We start from the raw sequence: 6,130 nt of genomic DNA, 5'->3' as shown, positions 1-6,130 counted from the left end.
GCTTACGCATGTAATAGGCTAGGGAAAGCGTGTTGTCTCGGGCAACGAGCATTACCAGTTCAGCGGTGCACCGTTGTCATTTGGGTGGCGTGCCTCTAATTTTCGTACTGCCCTCACATCATCATCGTCACATCGGTCATCCATCAATCGTGTCCATCAGTTGTCGAGTCACACTAACTCACATTTTTCCTTTCCTCTCTCGTCGCAAGATTTTGCTATTTGGTGTAAATCTAACAGTCCTTATTTTTAATAAATAAGGACCCTTCTTCACCATTTTCTCACAACTCTAAATTCATTCATCTATCCACCAAAGAGTTCTAGAGAGAGAGAGCTAGAGAGAAGAGGAAGAATTATAAGAGGGATAGATGTAGGAAAAACTCCAAGGTTTCAATAAGGAATTTAATATTTATTTTTACATACTAAGGATTATTTTCATATTAATTTAATGGAATCTTAATTGGTTGGTTGCATGCTTAAATTTATATGATTATTGTGTTAATCCATGTTCATATGAATGAATACAAGCTAGTTATTTGTATGTCTAAGTATAATGATTAATTTGCATATGATAAATGATCATGCATGTTATATGGGAAGATGAAGTAACAAATCATGATGTTGTATCGTAAACATGAGAAGTATTTATCGATATTGGCATGTATGGTTATAGATGACATGATTCGGTAGGTTTTTTTAATCTTTAAGAAGTTTCTGTTTCTCTCGCACTCGGTATGAAAAGACGTGAGAAGACTGGTTCCTATGGATGACATTGTACCCTCTGACGAGAGTGGTGACGTAATATGATTATAGGGGTCACCTTTGGTGAAGTACGACTGTGACCATAGTTTACATGTAGGATCACCGTGGTTAGTATGGCCATGTTCATAGATTATGTCATAGTTTGACAAGCTGTAAATGTGTTGCTAGTTTAGTGAACCGCAAATTGCTGAAATAATATGAAATGAATCGGTCATTCCACATGGGTAGTTGGAAATTCGTATTGCCCTCAGTAGATGGAAGTCAAAACGACTTCATGCGAAGAATAAAATGAAATCAAAGCATGACATAATTTGTTTGATTTTATCTATGATAGATTTAATTGATGTGATATGATTATGACATGATTTATTTGATATTTCGTTTAATGAAGTAAATTATTTTCATAATTATTAAAATGAACCCTTGACACAATTTCCAACTGTAAGTAATTATGGTATCTTATTCAAGTTTAAATTACTTTTAAAATGTTGATAATGTTATTTAAATACTACTTTTTTTACTGAGTATGTGGAATTCACCCATTTCCATGGTCCCCTCAAATGAATATGATAGTGAGGAATTAATCGTTGATCTACCCCTCAAAGCTTTTGAGGATCCATTGGATCCATGAACCATTATGAGTACATGTTTTGTTCTGCACTTTAATGAGCCCATCTTTTGTAGAGACTTGTACTTAATTTTATTTTCACCTCAGTATTGTAGTATGGGAACTCTATTATTATTTTGTAAGAGATTGTAATATTTTATTCCACTACATATATTAATCTTATATGCACTCATATCTATTTCTGTATATGACACCCTTATGCTTTAATTAATATTCGGGATGTTACAAATGGTATTAGAGCAGTTATGCAAAATAATCCCTTACAATTGAGGTTGTAGTTAGAAAACCACTCTAGAATACTTAGGATATTTCTTATTTTTGAAAACTAGACTACCAACTCGTATCTTCCTTTTCTTTTGTAGGAATGACGAGAGGAAGACCTTTTGTAGAATGAACCGAGAGTTCCGAGGCCTAAGATCATCTTACAGGGCCGAATTTACTGAGCTTTTTCGAGCCATCTAGGATTTAACCATAGTTGTAGGGCAAAACCAAGCAAATCACTGCCAACACCCTTTTTCCCTTGACTATCGCCAGCCGAGAGATCTATCTCCCATAATATAGTTGAGTTTAGGAAACTTAACCCACTCTACTTTGAAGGAGGCCTTGACCCACTTAGTAGCTAAAACGTTGATCTTACAGATAGAGAAACTTTTTTTTGTCTTAGACTTGACTAAGGAATAAAAGATTTTCTTAGCAGCCTTTATGTTAGCTAGAGAAATCGAACACTGGTGGTGGCTTAAGAAAGAAGTCTTATTTACCCCTACCACTTGGGAGGTTTTTATGGATGCTTTATTTGAAAACTTCTTCCCTGTCTATGTTCAAAAAAAAAGAAAGAGGAGGAATTTTAGGACCTTTGCTAGAAAAATATGACGGTTGCCTAGTATGTAGCTCGATTTATCTACCTGCTAAAGTTTGCCCCATTAATGGTCACCTTTGAGAGTTGTAAGGCTAGAAAATTCCTAAAGGGCCTTTAAGCCGATATTACGACCAAGTCACAATGCTGAGACCAAACTCTTATGCCGAGGTGCTGAAACATGCCCACTTGGCTAAAGATCTTATCTCGGTCCAGCACCAATGCATTGCCCATGTTCTTACCCAGCAATAACAACACCAACTCCAGCAACCAAGAAGAAGACTACCTAACCCAGTTAGTAGCCACCCTAATAAATGACCCTGAGTTACCCCTCCTACTTTGCCTCTACCTACTGGACACCTTGCCCGATCTACCTGACCGTGTCAACATTGTAGACACTTGCATGGTGACCAGCCTTATTGGCGTTTGAACAACACCTACTATAACTGTGGAAGCACTCAGTACTTCGTGAAAGACTGTCCCTAATGATCGAAGGACATGGTCAGACTAGTAGCCCAGGGTCGTGTGTACCACCTTGATGAGCTCGGTGCCTTCACCACTCTTGCTGTTATTCAGGATATGTTTTCTATCCATGACATTACTGCTCGAGCTCTAATTGATACAAGTGCTACCCACTTTATTATTTCTTGTTCTTTTGCTTGTAAATTAGATATTAAGTTTGAACCTTTAAATGATGTATTAGTAGTAGAGACTCCCTCTAGAGGTCTTTTAGAAACTCATTGTGTGTATAAAAATTATAAGATAAAAGCTTCAGGAGTAGAATTGTTAATAGATCTTATACTCTTAGATTTTTTAAGATTTGATGTTATCTTAGGTATGAATTGGTTAAAAAAATATAGAGCAATCATTAACTATGAAAGCAAGATTCTAACTCTTCGTTCACCAAAAATAAATTTTTGTTATTTTACTAACTTTTGAATAAACAGGAATATGGATGTTGAACTTGCCGTATATATAATCCCTACTATTTATAACTTTTCGGATGTCTTTCTAGAGGAACTACCTAGTCTACCTCCCCCCTAAGGAGATAGAATTTTCTATCGATTTGTTTCCCACAACTCAACCAATCATAAAGCCTGCTTACCGCATGAGTTGCATTAAACTCGATGAACTTGAGCATCAGCTCTCTGAGCTTCTTATGCAAAGATTAATTTACCCCAGCCCTTTCCCTTGGGGTGCCCTGGTGTTATTTGTAAAGAAAAAAAACAGTTCCCTCCGCTTTTATATTGATTACAGAGAGCTCAATCGAGTGATAGTGAAAAATAAGTATCCTTTATCTCGTATTGATGATCTCTTCAATCAGTTGCAAGGTGTTACAATTTTCTCAAAGATTAATATCATATCTAGGTACCACCGGTTAAAAATGAAAGAAGAAGACATCCTCAAGATAGCTTTTCGATGCTGATACGGTAAGTACGAGTTCAAAGTTATGCCTTTTGGGCTGATTAATGCCTCTGTTGCTTTCATGGATCTTATGAATAGGGTTTTTTGGCATGCATTAGATTAATTCATCATCGTGTTCATTAATGACATTTTAGTGTACTATAAGAGCCACAAAGAACACGCAGATCACTTGTCTCGAGTACTAGAAATCCTCCATCGAAACTATTTGCATCCAAAGTGCAACAAATGCTTTTTTCGGTTGGATTGAGTATTCTTCCTTGGTTATGTAATTTTTGGTGAAAGAGTTTCTGTGAATCCATCCAAGGTTAAAACTATGATTAATTGGAGCCTGCCAATGAATATCCCTGAGGTACGTAATTTTCTTAGTCTGGCTGATTATTATCAGCAATTCATTGATGAATTTTCCAAGATTGCAATTATGTTGACCCGTCTCATCAGGAAAGGTGTACCTTTTGCTTGGGATTATAAATATAATGAAAGTTTTGCTGTGTTGAAGTATCACCTCACCTCTGCTTTAGTGTTGATCCTTCTTGACAATACTAGATGATTTCAGGTTTACTGTAACATATCTCACGTGGGTTTAGGATGTGTTTTGATGCAGCACAGTTGGGTAATTGCTTATGACTCCTGACAACTGAAATCCTATGAGCATAGCTACTCCACTCATGACCTAGAGTTAGCAACCACAGTCTTTGCTATGAAGATATGACATCATTATCTGTATGATCAGACATTTAAAATTTATATTGACCATAAAAGTTTGAAGTATATATTTTCGTAGAAAGAATTGAATATAAGATAAAAATGTTGGATGGACCTCCTGAAGGATAATGACTGCAAGATCATTTACCACCCCGGTAGAGGTAATGTGGTTGCTGATGCCTTGAGCCAAAAAGAGTTCACCTTGTTAGCCTAGACAATGGCCTCTAGTTGAAAGTTAGTTGATGCAATGCAAGCACTCTACCTTACCTATTATGACAATAGTGCCTACTTCGCCTAAATTTGGACCTTGCCTGATCTTTTCATGAAGATTTGGGGAGGTCAATCCATTGACGCAGAGATAACAAAAAATATGAGTAAGTTTACTTTTGATGAATTTCCTGATTTTAGGTTCACATATGATATATTGTGTCAATTTCGAGATCGTATTTGGGTCTCTGCTGCTGTCATGATGGATGTTCTCAAGGCTATTCATGCCTTTAAGTTATCCATCCACCTTAGAAGTACCAAGTTGTATCGGAACTTGAGGCATCAATATTAGTGGCCTGGAATGAAGAAAAACATTGTTGACTATGGCTTCCAATGCCTTACTTGCCAGTGAAATAAGGTTGAATACTAGAGACTCGGCGATTTATTACAAGACCTCCCTTTTTTTAAAATAAAAGTAGGAGCAAGTGACCATGGACTTTGTTACTAATTTACCCAGAACCTGTTCTAGTCGCAACGCAATATGGGTCATTGTTGACGAGTTGACTAAGACCGCCCATTTTATACCAATTAAAATAATGGACTCCACCAGCAAGTTAGTCCGCCCGTAAGTCAAGGAGATTGTTCGACTTCACAACATTAACTCATCTATTGTTTTAGACAGAGATCCCCGATTTACCTCCCATTTCTAGGATAATTTTCAAGAAGCACTTGGTTTGGGATTATACTTCAGTACTGCCTATCATCCTTAGACTGATAGTCAATCTTAAGTACCATCTAGACACTCGAAGATATGTTATGCATTTGTGTCTTCGACTTTAGTGACAGCTGGTATGATTACATTCCTTATGTGATTTTGTTTATAATAACAGTTATAATTCCAACATTGGTATGACTCTATATGAAGTCCTATATGGTAGGCCCTGCCATTTCCCCACTTGCTGGAACAAAGTCAGGAACCAGCATCACTTGGGACTATATTACATTCAAGAAACCATTGAGAAAGTCGCTATTATTCGAAAGAACCTAGCCACCGCTTAGAGTCACCAGAAAAGCTACCCAACAACTGTAGAAGACGCTTGGAGTTTGCTGTTGGCGATCATGTTTTCCTTAAGATTTTCCCTTACAAGAAAAAAATACAGTTTGGTAAGAAGGGTAAGTTGAGCCCCTGTTATGTGGGACCTTTCAGATCGTGGAACGTATCGGACCTATAGAGTATCACTTTGCTCTACCCCTAGAGTTTACGTGTCTGTATGATATTTTTCATGTCTCTATGCTCATTAGCTACCACCCTGACCCTTCTCACATCATTCATCACCAAGAAATGGAGGTCTAAGCATACATGACTTACGAGGAGCTCCCTGTGGAAATTATTGGTTAGACCGATAAAGTTCTGCATAACAAAAGTATCTCGATGGTGAAGGTGCAGTGGCAACATCACACTCCAGAAGAGGGCACTTGGGAACTGGAGAGTAAACCATGAGAGAAGTTTTCTCATTTATTCATGACAAATTTGGGGGACTAAATTTTCTAAAGGT

This window comes from Carica papaya, chromosome 7 (genome assembly GCF_054855325.1).
Source record: "Carica papaya isolate Zhongbai chromosome 7, ASM5485532v1, whole genome shotgun sequence".
Lineage (NCBI taxonomy): Eukaryota > Viridiplantae > Streptophyta > Magnoliopsida > Brassicales > Caricaceae > Carica > Carica papaya.
This window is presented reverse-complemented; position numbering follows the sequence as displayed.